General features: G+C 36.1%; 1 long non-coding RNA gene across 5 annotated transcripts in view; it reads left to right on the top strand.

The window, feature by feature from the left end:
- The first annotated feature begins 10,471 nt into the window (after positions 1-10,471).
- LOC123540288 (uncharacterized) overlaps positions 10,472-12,786 on the top strand; it is a 30,652-nt gene continuing 28,337 nt past the window's right edge. For all 5 annotated transcript variants that reach the window (XR_008367304.1, XR_008367306.1, XR_008367305.1 and 2 more), the window contains exon 1: positions 10,472-10,587. This is a non-coding gene — a long non-coding RNA (uncharacterized LOC123540288). The remainder of the gene's footprint in view (positions 10,588-12,786) is intronic.

Here is a 12,786-nt window from a genome sequence, read left to right as displayed (position 1 = left end):
ATGACACAGGGTTTCATTCAGGGGAATATTTGTGTTAACTGATATATTAATCCTATTTTGCATGACAAAGTTACAGACCAGACAAGAAAAAAAATTCTATTAAATTTTGAAGTGTAACCTTGACCTATAAGCTAGGGTTCTTGGTGTTGCATATAACATCATCTCGTCAAGGTAAACATTTATGTTGAGTAATATTGTAATCCCTTGATGGATAGTTATTGACCGGACAGGAAAAAAACCCTGTTGACCTTTGACCCCTAATATTGACCTTGACCTTTGAGCTAGGGCTTGTGAAATACTTGGGCCAAGTAATATTTAAATTCCTTAATGAATGACAGAGTTATGAACTGGACACATCCTGTCTATGCCACGTAAACATTTGACTGCCAAGTGTGAGCTAGGGGTCTGAAAGTTGTGTATGGTACAATATATATTGGAAGAACATTAACTGATTTAATCAAATTGCAGGTACTTTTTGAAACAGTTGATATAAGAGTGTTTTGTAAAGAAGTAGCTTAATTAGATACTTTTGATTTTTAGATGGATTATATAGTTAAAGGTAAACAAAATGTCAACATTTTTATTTTTAATCTCAGTATTTATCAACAGATTTATAATCTTGATCAAATAAGTTTCATTATAACAATGTGAATTACTAAATTTATTTATTTACCGTCTGATTTGTTTGACATTACGTGTTTTACAGTTTAAATAATTGATTGTTTATTATTATGAGGTATATTTGTGCCAAGTAATCTTTTCATGGGTGGCAGAGTTATGAACTGGACAGGAAAAAGGCCCTGCTAACCTTTGACCCCCTATTGTGATCTTGACTTTTGAGCCAGGGGTCTGTCATGTGCATGATAGTTGTCTCATCATGGGGAACATTTGTTCCAAGTAATATTAAAATCCCTTCACAAATGACAGAGTTATGGACCAGACACTAAATTTTGAATGGACAGACAGATGGAAAAGTGCATCCTATAGTAGGGGATTAATAATTCAATGCATCAATGATTTATGGGAGATGCAATTTTCCAATATCAAACAAAAACCTTTGTATTTTTATGGACTGAACCATCGTCTTCTCCTAAGCTTGCCCTTTGTTTTTCATTGTGTTATAAACTATGTATTGCTTTTTCGTTTATCATAATAGGTTCCAGAGTTATGGCCCCTGAAAGGGCCGAAATTAGCTATTTTGACCTTGTCTGCACAATAGCAACTTCATTTATGATTTGATTTTAACCAAACTTGCACACAACTTGTATCACCAAAAGATCTTGATTCCTTTCTTGAACTGGCCAGATTCCATCATGGGTTCCAGAGTAATGGCCCCTTAAAGGTCCAAAATTGGCTATTTTGGCTTTTGCAGCCATATAGAGACTTCATTTATGGTTTTATTTGATACAAACTTCCAAAATATCTTCAACAACAATAAATCTTGGATTTCATGACAAATCAGATCCAATCATAGGTTCCAGAGTTTTTAGCTCACCTATCACAAAGTGACAAGGTGAGCTTTTGTGATCGCGTGGCGTCCGTCGTCCGTCCGTCCGTGTGTGCGTGCGTTCGTGCGTGCGTAAACTTTTGCTTGTGACCACTCTAGAGGTCACATTTTTTATGGGATCTTTATGAAAGTTGGTCAGAATGTTCATCTTGATGATATCTAGGTCAAGTTTGAAACTGGGTCACGTGCGGTCAAAAACTAGGTCAGTAGGTCTAAAAATAGAAAAACCTTGTGACCTCTCTAGAGGCCATATTTTTCATGAGATCTTCATGAAAATTGGTCAGAATGTTTACCTTGATGATATCTAGGTCAAGTTCGAAACTGGGTCACGAGGGGTCAAAAACCAGGTCAGTAGGTCTAAAAATAGAAAAACCTTGTGACCTCTCTAGAGGCCATATTTCTCAATGGATCTTCATGAAAATTAGTCAGAATGTTCATCTTGATGATATCTAGGTCAGGTTCGAAACTGGGTCATGTGCGGTCAAAAACTAGGTCAGTAGGTCTAAAAATAGAAAAACCTTGTGACCTCTCTGGAGGCCATATTTCTCTATGGATCTTCATGAAAATTGGTCAGAATGTTCACCTTGATGATATCTAGGTCAATTTCGAAACTGGGTCATGTGGGGTCAAAAACTAGGTCAGTAGGTCTAAAAATAGGAAAACCTTGTGATCTCTTTAGAGGCCATATTTCTCAATGGATCTTCAGGAAAATTGGTCAGAATGTTCACCTTAATGATATCTAAGTCAAGTTCGAAACTGGGTCACGTGCGGTCAAAAACTAGGTCAGTAGGTCTAAAAATAGAAAAACCTTGTGACCTCTCTAGAGGCCATATTTCTCAATGGATCTTCATGAAAATTGGTGAGAATGTTCACCTTGATGATATCTAGGTTAGGTTTGAAACTGGGTTACGTGCGGTCAAAAACTAGGTCAGTAGGTCGAAAAATAGAAAAACCTTGTGACGTCTCTAGAGGCCATGTTTCTCAATGGATCGTCATGAAAATTGATCAGAATGTTCCTGTTGATGATATCTAGGCCAAGTTCGAAACTGGGTCACGTGCGGTCAAAAACTAGGTCAGTAGATCTAAAAATAGAAAAACCTTGTGACCTCTCTAGAGGTCATATTTTTCAATGGATCTTCATGAAAATTGGTCAGAATTTTTTATCTTGATGATATCTAGGTCACATGTGCTCAAAAACTAGGTCACTTTGTCAAATAATAGAAATGAAGACGTCGTACTCAGTTCAACACTGGGTCATGTGGGGATAGGTGAGCGATTCAGGACCATCATGGTCCTCTTGTTTTTATATTTGATTACCTCCCCTGATTGTAGTCAAAATGGCTTTATATCAGTAAGTACTTATAGGACTTATTTGAAATTTCATTATTGTCATTAGTTGGACTGAGCCAGTCAGGGTAGATAATATGGACTGATTTTATGTCAAATTACCTCCCTTTATTTCAAATTAAAATGGATATGTCTCTGTAACTAATGAAGATACTGATCAGAAATTTCATCTATGTCAACAGATTTATTTGGCAGATCCTTCTTTTGTTCACCTACAATAATTTTCTTTTTAATTACTTCCCTTTTACGTTACAATAAATAGCTTATTTTAGTAACTTTTTTATTATTGCCCATAGGGAAAAACCGAGGCCATTTTTCTTGTGGTACAATATGGATGGTACCTCCAATGTTTAGGTGTATTTTGACATATCTGTACCTTGTAAGAATTTTTTTTTCTTTTTGGTTAAATTTCTTTCCTTTGTTGTTCCTGTCCTTTGGACTTAGATATTTTTTCTGAGGATATTCTTGACCTCAAGTGCAATGATAACAGGTGAGCGATATAGGGCCATCATGGCCCTCTTGTTTATTACACAAATAAAAAGACTGTTCAGTGACAAGAATGTTTATAAAGCTAATTTTCTTTTGTGTAACTTTGACAGAAATTGGTTGAATTCGATATTAAAGGGAGGTAATAGAATTAATAACTTTTGAAAGAGCCCGGCTCTGTGTTTTTTCTTATCTTTGTTCAACAGCTGCAGCTGAAATTTATACTGACTTTATACCAAAAAAGAAAAAAGTCTGTCAACTTGAATATTTTTTATTCAATAAGAATAATTAGTATTCCATGTTCTTTTTTGGATACATTCAAGATGAGACATTTCTACTGATACTGATATTGATTTTGATTTTGCTTAATAGCTTAAAACTATGTTTGCTTTGTGTTAGCCTAATTTCTGTAATTTTGGTCGGGTCGTCTCTCTTGCATGCTGATAACTCCATATTTTGCCTGGGTACTAATGACTTTCTAGCTCGACTATTCGAAGAAAAGGGGAGCCATCCTACTTGCCCCGGTGTCGGCATGAGTGCTAGCATTAGTGTTAGCATGAGCGTGAGTGTCACACCAATGTTAAAGTTTGCGTACCACCCCAAATATTTTCAAAGTCCATTGAGATATTGCTTTCATATTTTGCATACTTGTTTACCATCATGACCCCAATCTGTAAAAAGGAGGAGGGAACTCTATCAAGCATTTTGACTGAATTATGGCCCCTTTTCGACTTAGAATATGCTTATTGTAATGTTAAAGTTTTACTGATAGCTTATATTATACTATCAAGCACTGAGAATAGCCGAGCACGCTGTCCACTGACAGCTCTTGTATTTCATATATCAAGTTTTCTAATTGAGTAATTTAAGATATCTCTCCATAAGAAAATACTTTGGCCTTCCTCCTCAACTCAGTAGAATAAGTTGTAGGATCTACAAATATGAATCTTTCAGGCTACTTTTTCTTTTGGTGAATTGAAGTCTAAATGAAAAGCTTGCAGAAACATACAGTTCTCATAAAACGTAATTCTCATTATATGATATTATGTAGAATTTTTAGCTCACCTGTCACAAAGTGACAAGGTGAGCTTTTGTGATCGCGCGGTGTCCGTCGTCCGTCGTCCGTCCGTCCGTGCGTGCGTGCGTGCGTCCGTAAACTTTTGCTTGTGACCACTCTAGAGGTCACAGTTTTCATGGGATCTTTATGAAATTTGGTCAGAATGTTCACCTTGATGATATCTAGGTCAAGTTCGAAACTGGGTCACGTGCCGTCAAAAACTAGGTCAGTAGGTCTAAAAATAGAAAAACCTTGTGACCTCTCTAGAGGCCATATATTTCATGAGATCTTCATGAAAATTGGTCAGAACGTTCATCTTGATGATATCTAGGTCAAGTTCGAAACTGGGTCACGTGTCTTCAAAAAGTAGGTCAGTAGGTCAAATAAAAGAAAAACCTTGTGACCTCTCTAAAGGCCATATTTTTCATGGGATCTGTATGAAAATTGGTCTGAATGTTCATCTTGATGATATCTAGGCCAAGTTCAAAACTGGGTCACGTGCGATCAAAAACTAGGTCAGTAGGTCTAAAAATAGAAAAAACATTGTGACCTCTCTAGAGGCCATATATTTCATGAGATCTTCATGAAAATTGGTCAAAATGTTCACCTTGATGATATCTAGTTCAAGTTCGAAAGTGGGTCACGTGCCGTCAAAAACTAGGTCAGTAGGTCAAATAATAGAAAAACCTTGTGACCTCTCTAAAGGCCATATTTTTCATGGGATCTGTATGAAAATTGGTCTGAATGTTTATCTTGATGATATCTAAGTCAAGTTTGAAACAGGGTCATGTGCGGTCAAAAACTAGGTCAGTAGGTCAAATAATATAAAAACCTTGTGACCTCTCTAGAGGCCATATTTTTCATGGGATCTGTATGAAACTTGGTCTGAATGTTCATCTTGATGATATCTAGGTCAAGTTCGAAAGTCGGTCACGTGCCCTCAAAAACTAGGTCAGTAGGTCAAATAATTGAAAAACCTTGTGACCTCTCTAAAGGCCATATTTTTCATGGGATCTGTATGAAAATTGGTCTGAATGTTCATCTTGATGATATCTAGGTCAAGTACGAAACAGGGTCACGTGCGGTCAAAAACTAGGTCAGTAGGTCTAAAAATAGAAAAACCTTGTGACCTCTCTAGAGGCCATACTTGTGTATCGATCTCCATAATAATTGGTCAGAATGTTCATCTTGATGATATCTAGGTCAAGTTTGAAACTGGGTCACGTGCCATAAAAAACTAGTCAATAGGTCAAATAATAGAAAAACCTTGTGACCTCTCTAGAGACCATATTTTGCAATTGATCTTCATGAAAATTGGTCAGAATTTTTATCTTGATAATATCTAGGTCAAGTTCAAAACTGGGTCACATGAGCTCAAAAACTAGGTCACTATGTCAAATAATAGAAAAAACGACGTCATATTCAAAACTGGGTCATGTGGGAAGAGGTGAGCGATTCAGGACCATCATGGTCCTCTTGTTTTTACCTTATTATAAAGATATGTTTATACAACAAGATTCATATAGCACAGTTTAAGCAAGGGGTAGGGGCGGTGGCAATGTAACCTCAAGCTTGTTCGTCTTTCTGTCTGTCTGTCAGTCTGTCTGAGAAAATAAAATGTTACTTAATAAATATGAAAATCTGTAGTTTAAACATATTTCATTCCTCGTTATCATATGCATATTATATAGTACAAAATAACTGTACATGTATCAAACGAAATGGATCGAACTGGAAGCTTATATAAGTTCTGTTCTAATAAAATCTGTAGTTGATGCAAAATATTACACATACAAGCATCGAGGATTGGCTTGGAATTTAACAAAAACCTGCAGTGAAATACTGAAAATTAGAAATAATCTGCTATATAGTGAACTAGGACAATAAACCATTATGTGTCACAGTTTACCTGTAGTGTCATTATAACTGTTAACTTCTATCTGTAATAGGAAAACATATCTATAAATAGGAAGAGGCATGGCTATAAGCCGTACTCTAACAAAGTTAAGTTAAGTTAGAGTACATGTAATTAAGTCCTGCCTAAATATAGAATATTGTAAGGAAATGTTGAACTTTCAGAAACTGTTCTCTGTTTCAGTGAAAGTACGCTTCCACATGTGATAGTACCAACAAATGGAATGTAAACTTGTCAATCAAAACTAGTAACCGAATTTTTCATTATTGGTGATACAAAATAGAAAGCATAAGGGCCACTTGAATAATGAGGTTATTCACGTGAACCCCTAATCTCTCTATCACATATTCTAGAATTATTCTTGGTTTTACCTTGTCACCTTGGGTTTTTATAAAAGGTAATAATTAAACACGTCTGTCACAGTTTCAACCCAGTAGGTTTATAAAGACATGTACCAAGACTATATTGTGATATATCCTACCATTTTACTTTGATAAAGGTAGCAGTTAGTATGTAATTTAAATTGTTAGTAAGGCCTTGCCAAATTTAAAAGTTTTTCATTGGATTTACCGCTCGTATATTTTTAGAAACACAAATTTGTTTTTGGCTTGCGCTCGCCCAACTGAAAAAAATCAAGCCAAAAGTTGGTGCGCTACTTTTTACGGACGTAACAGTGTACAAATGCTTATAATTCCAGTCCCAGATTGTTCTAAAATGGACTTTAATCACAATAAATACATACTACGCACACATCATCTATTGTATATCGTACAGTGCTTTAGGGTATAGCGGAAAGGTAACTAATTTTTCCTGCATTCCAATTCAAAGAAATGAAATATAGTAGTGTTTTATGGTATATCAGACAGAAAACAACTTCAGTACATTTTTTTTCAATAACAGAAATCCATGTGTTTTTCTCTCCATGCAATTGTTTACATATATACTGATTAGGATATACAGGATAGTTTTGGTCATTTTTTCCATTACTAGTTTAAAAATCCACTAAACAAACTTTCCAAGATTTTTTACTATAAATGATAATTCATTCCCTTTTCAAAAACATTCAGCTTTTTAAAATCTACCTAAAACTTTTCATTCACCGACATTGTTTTACATGATAGATCTATATAGAGCGGGGTCGCCTATTACAGAACACTTAAGCAACATAATCATTATGTTCGGTAATGCATGCCAATACCTTCATTTTCTATTTACCAAAACAACGATTGGTATTTAGGTTCTTTTTGCATGGAGTCTCACATTTGTATGATTTTATATACAGCCATAATAAGACTGTTGTAACAATAGCCTAAGTACTCTATTACCGAACAAGGACTCCAATACCGAACAAATGGTATTCTAATTCCGAACAAGGGCTGTCTTTTTAAAAAATGCACAAAAAGACTGTAACATGAAAACATATTCCATAATAAGACATAGTTATGAAAACTACAGATGTATTTCATTTCAAAATTATAAAGACTGTGCACAGAACCCTGTGGAAACGGACAGTAAAACCTCAAAGTATATGCTTATTTCAAACTGCACAAACAATAGAAGGTTTGTTTTGTTACAAATGCTCTAACATTATCAGCTTGCCAGTCCCTCACTGATTGTCTCCAGTCACCCTTCAATGAACTAAACAGGCCTAAATCTAAAGGCTGCATAATGTGAGATCCGTACCTCTAGACAAGCCTGTTGGGGGTTTTCTAGGGGTACGGACCTCCTTTTTCTAGGGATTTAGGGTTATTTACATCTTAAATTTTGTTGAAAATGAAATAACAAATAAAACTTTTTTTTTAGTGTTTACTTAAAACTTGGATTTAAGTGATGTACAGATACCGGCGTTCACCCGATTGTTTACCTTCCCTTTCAAAACCTAAATAACCGAGGAACTCCAAATGAATATGTGCGGATTAGTTTGTTGATAGTAGATAAATGAGTGAATCTAACCGTTGAATAAATTATATATATGTAATTCAGCAGAAAAAAATAGGCGTAATAATAATAATTATGCATCTATTTATTTTGTTTGTTTTATTTTGTTATCTAACAAGATATAATGATAATCAGCACGGAACTGATTGTTTTATAATCAATATTAAGTAAAGAAATTGTTTGTTAAAACGTCCCTTGTATCTCGTAATGGCTAACAAATGTGTAGAAAACATAAATACCCTAAGAGTTAATTATCAGTAAAAATAGTGTTGTTGTTTTTTTTCAAACATATTTAACATTTTTTTTATAAATCTTTATATCTTTTTTTCTGCCAGTTCGAATCCTCGTGATTTATTCGGTGTTCCTCGGTTATTTACGTTTCGAAGGAAAATGTAACAAATCGGATGAAGGTTGTTATCTATAAACCACTTAGATCCAAGTTTAAGGTGAATATTGGTGAAGTCTTATTTGTTCTTTCATTTTCAATAAAATTTTAAATGTAAATGACACTTAATCTCTAGAAAAACGGAGGTCCGTACCCCTAGAAAACCGTTTACAGTCTTGTCTAGAGGTACGGATCTGTACCCTTAGACACTTCCTTTTGGAAAACATACTGACAGACCCGTAATATTCATAACATATATACATATACAGAATTGTTCAGAAGGGGTAGAAAATACTTTCTGTAAAGGTTACCTTGTTCGGTAACATGTATTTTTTCTTAAAACACGTACTTCAATTGTCCATATTCTATTTTATAGAAAATATCAAAGTTCTTTTTCAAACAATTTTTTTCTCTAAATTTGTTTCTTTTGTGTGTCTAACATATTTACCTAGGTACTCCAGGAAATGAAAACTGATTAACTGCTATATTTTTTAAAATATTGCAGTTTTTGGTCATTTTGACAGCTCTATAATGTAACTTTCACTTTCATTTTGCAACTTTTATATTTTTTAAAATGGACATTGTAACACTTTCAACACCTGGAGTACCTGGAGAAATATTTTAGACACTCGGTATTCATAAAAGTAATGACAAATTTTTCCGAAAAAGAAGCTGGATATCTTCTACAAAATAGTAAATGAACAGTCAAAGTGCATGTGATATAGGACAAAATGTGCTGTTTAATAAAATATTACCTGTGGTGAAAGTTTCTTCTACTTATTATGAATACTTTGGTATATTGTATAAAATTATGATCAACCAAGGTATAATTATGTGGTGTAAAAAAACTAAAACAAAAATTCACCCGAGGGGTGGTCTAAAAAAAAAGAAAGAAAAATATCAAACAGGGAACGCCACGCACCAAAAGCGCAGCCTCCTCAAAACGAACCCCCCAACACGCAAACGCGTGCACCACACACACACACACACACACACACACACTCAAAGCTTACACATCAGGACAAAACGAACGCCAACACACGAGGACAAAACGAACAAACAAAGGAACATACACACATACACACACAAACCTACACAAGAGGACAAAACGAACAAACAAAGGAACACAGTGGGGCACCGCCTTGGAACGGTCAGTGGCAAAAACACCACTGGGGAGCTTAAACCGGTTTATGGTGCGCACCCAACCTCACTCTTACCCCCACCGTGTTCCAAAGACATGGGACAGTGTAAATAAAAGTAATCCCCTCCAGGTGAATCTCTAACACACGTAATGGAAACAAAAAGGCATGACATGTAAAACACAAAAATGCTCGTGTATAAATATATAAAAAGCAAACCTTAAGAACCAAAAACGTATGTACTCAATGCCTTTTCAGAAGACAGAGCAACAAGAGAAACACCCTTAAGGGCCCGACGAAGCAGGCCAGAAGACAAATATCAAAACAGTTCAGTCCTGGTAGGATTTAAAAACTGCTCATCATAGAGTCCTCCCCCTCTTCCGTCAGACGCAATCAAAGAGGGAAGCGTAGTGTCCAACTGTAAACGGGTTGACACTAAACATGCGGTATGTCTCAAAACAGTTGGGTCGTAACCTCTTTTAATAAAACGTTTGATAATCTTTTCAAATACATTTGGAAAATTACCATGACCCAAGACTTGACAAGAACTTTAATCCTGGAGTAGAATAATATTAACGCACATTAATCTCCATTTCAGACCTTAACTGAGACTTTGTTTCAACATATTTAATCTGTTAAGAAAGTTTAAAGTTTAGAACTAGAGATTGAAATTGAAGAAAAAAACCAAATGTTATAAATTGCTTTGATTTTATTTCATATTCTGATTTTTTTCATTAGGTAAAGTGATGTATAACCTGCAAGAAGTCAGATCCACTTAAACCAGCACAGAAACCTGAACTGCAGCAAATAAAGGTAATTGAACATTAATTTAAAAGCAGCAACAGTAAATCAGGGTTTCATCTTGCTGTTTATGGGAAAATAGGTGACATTGTGATTATTTATACTCAAATGACATTGTTGTACGTTGGTTTACTTAGTGAGTTTGGTTTTCGGTGAATCAACACAAAATGGTCATATTGATAAGAATTGAACTGATTAGATTGATAAGTCTGGTTAGCATGGCTATTGCTGCAGGGCACAAGACTTGTCATACCTTCACTGGCATTTTTCGCAATCAAAATTACTATGAGAAAATACCATCTAACAAATTCTTAAAAGTTCCTGCATGAGCAGACTATTTATGTACTGTGAAATCATTTTTATTCGTGTAGGACGAATTTTCGCGTTCTTCATGCTAGAACCAATGCGCAAATTTAAGACCACGGTATTATTATTTTTTTAGCTCATCTGTCACATAGTGACAATGTGAGCTTTTGTGATCACCCTTTGTCCGTCGTCAGTCAGTACGTCCGTCCGTCCGTCAACAATTTCTTGTCTGCACGATAGTGGTTTCATTTATGATTTTATTTTAACAAAACTTGCACACTACTTGTATCACCATAAGATCTTTGTTCCTTTGTTGAACTGGCCAGATCCCATTATGGGTTCCACAGTTATGGCCCCTGAAAGGGCCAAAATGAGCTATTTTGAGCTTGTCTGCAAAATAGCAGCTTTATTTATGATTTTATTTTTACCAAACTTGCACACAACTTCTATCACTATAAGATCTTGGTTCCTTTCTGGAACTGGCTAGATTCCATTATGGGTTCCAGAGTTATGGCCCCTGAAAGGCCCAAAATTAGCTATTTTGAGCTTGTCTGCACAAATGCAGCTTTATTTATGATTTGATTTTTACCAATCTTGCACACAACTTGTATCACCATAAGATCTTGGTTCCTTTCTGGAACTGGCCAGATTCCGTTATGGGTTCCAGAGTTATGGCCCCTGAAGTGGTCAAAATTAGCTATTTTGAGCTTGTCTGCAAAATAGCAGCTTTATTTATGATTGGATTTTTACCAAACTTGCACACAACTTGTATTACCATAAGATCTTTGTTCCTTTCTGGAACTGGCTTGATTCCATCATGGGTTCCAGAGTTATGGCCCCTGAAAGGCCCAAAAGTAGCTATTTTGAGCTTGTCTGCACAATAGCAGCTTTATTTATGATTTGATTTTTACTTATCTTGCACACAACTTGTATTGCCATAAGATCTTGGTTCCTTTCTGGAACTGGCCAGATTCCTTTATGGGTTCCAGAGTTATGGCCCCTGAAAGGGCCAAAATGAGCTATTTTGAGCTTGTCTGCAAAATAGCAGCTTTATTTATGTCTCCCGTAGGAGACATATTGTTTTTGCCCTGTCCGTCCGTCAGTCTGTCCTTCCGTCCGTCCGTCCGTACGTCACACTTCATTTCCGAGCAATAACTGGAGAACCATTTGACCTAGAACCTTCAAACTTCATAGGGTTGTAGGGCTGCTGGAGTAGACGACCCCATTTGTTTTTGGGGTCACTCCATCAAAGGTCAAGGTCACACGGGCCTGAACATTGAAAACCATTTCCGATCAATAACTAGAGAACCACCTGACCCAGAATGTTGAAACTTAATAGGATGATCGGTCATGAAGAGTAGATGACCCCTATTGATCTTGGGGTCACTCCGTCAAAGGTCAAGGTCACAGGGGCCTGAACATTGAAAACCATTTCCGATCAATAACTAGAGAACCACTTGACCCAGAATGTTGAAACTTCATAGGATGATTGGTCATGAAGAGTAGATGTCCCCTATTGATTTTGGGGTCACTCCATCAAAGGTCAAGGTCACAGGGGCCTGAACATTGAAAACCATTTCCGATCAATAACCAGAGAACCACTTGACCCAGAATGTTGAAACTTCATAGGATGATTGGTCATGAAGAGTAGATGACCGCTATTGATTTTGGGGTCACTCCGTCAAAGGTCAAGGTCACAGGGGCCTGAACATTGAAAACCATTTCCGATCAATTTCTAGAGAACCACTTCACCCAGAATGTTGAAACTTCATAGGATGATTGGTCATGAAGAGTAGATGACCCCTATTGATTTTGGGGTCACTCCGTCAAAGGTCAAGGTCACAGGGGCCTGAACATTGAAAACCATTTCTGGTCAGTAACTTGAGAACCACTTGACCCAGAATG

The sequence above is a fragment of the Mercenaria mercenaria genome, chromosome 15 (assembly GCF_021730395.1).
Source record: "Mercenaria mercenaria strain notata chromosome 15, MADL_Memer_1, whole genome shotgun sequence".
Taxonomy (NCBI): Eukaryota; Metazoa; Mollusca; class Bivalvia; order Venerida; family Veneridae; genus Mercenaria; species Mercenaria mercenaria.
This window is presented reverse-complemented; position numbering and strand designations above follow the sequence as displayed.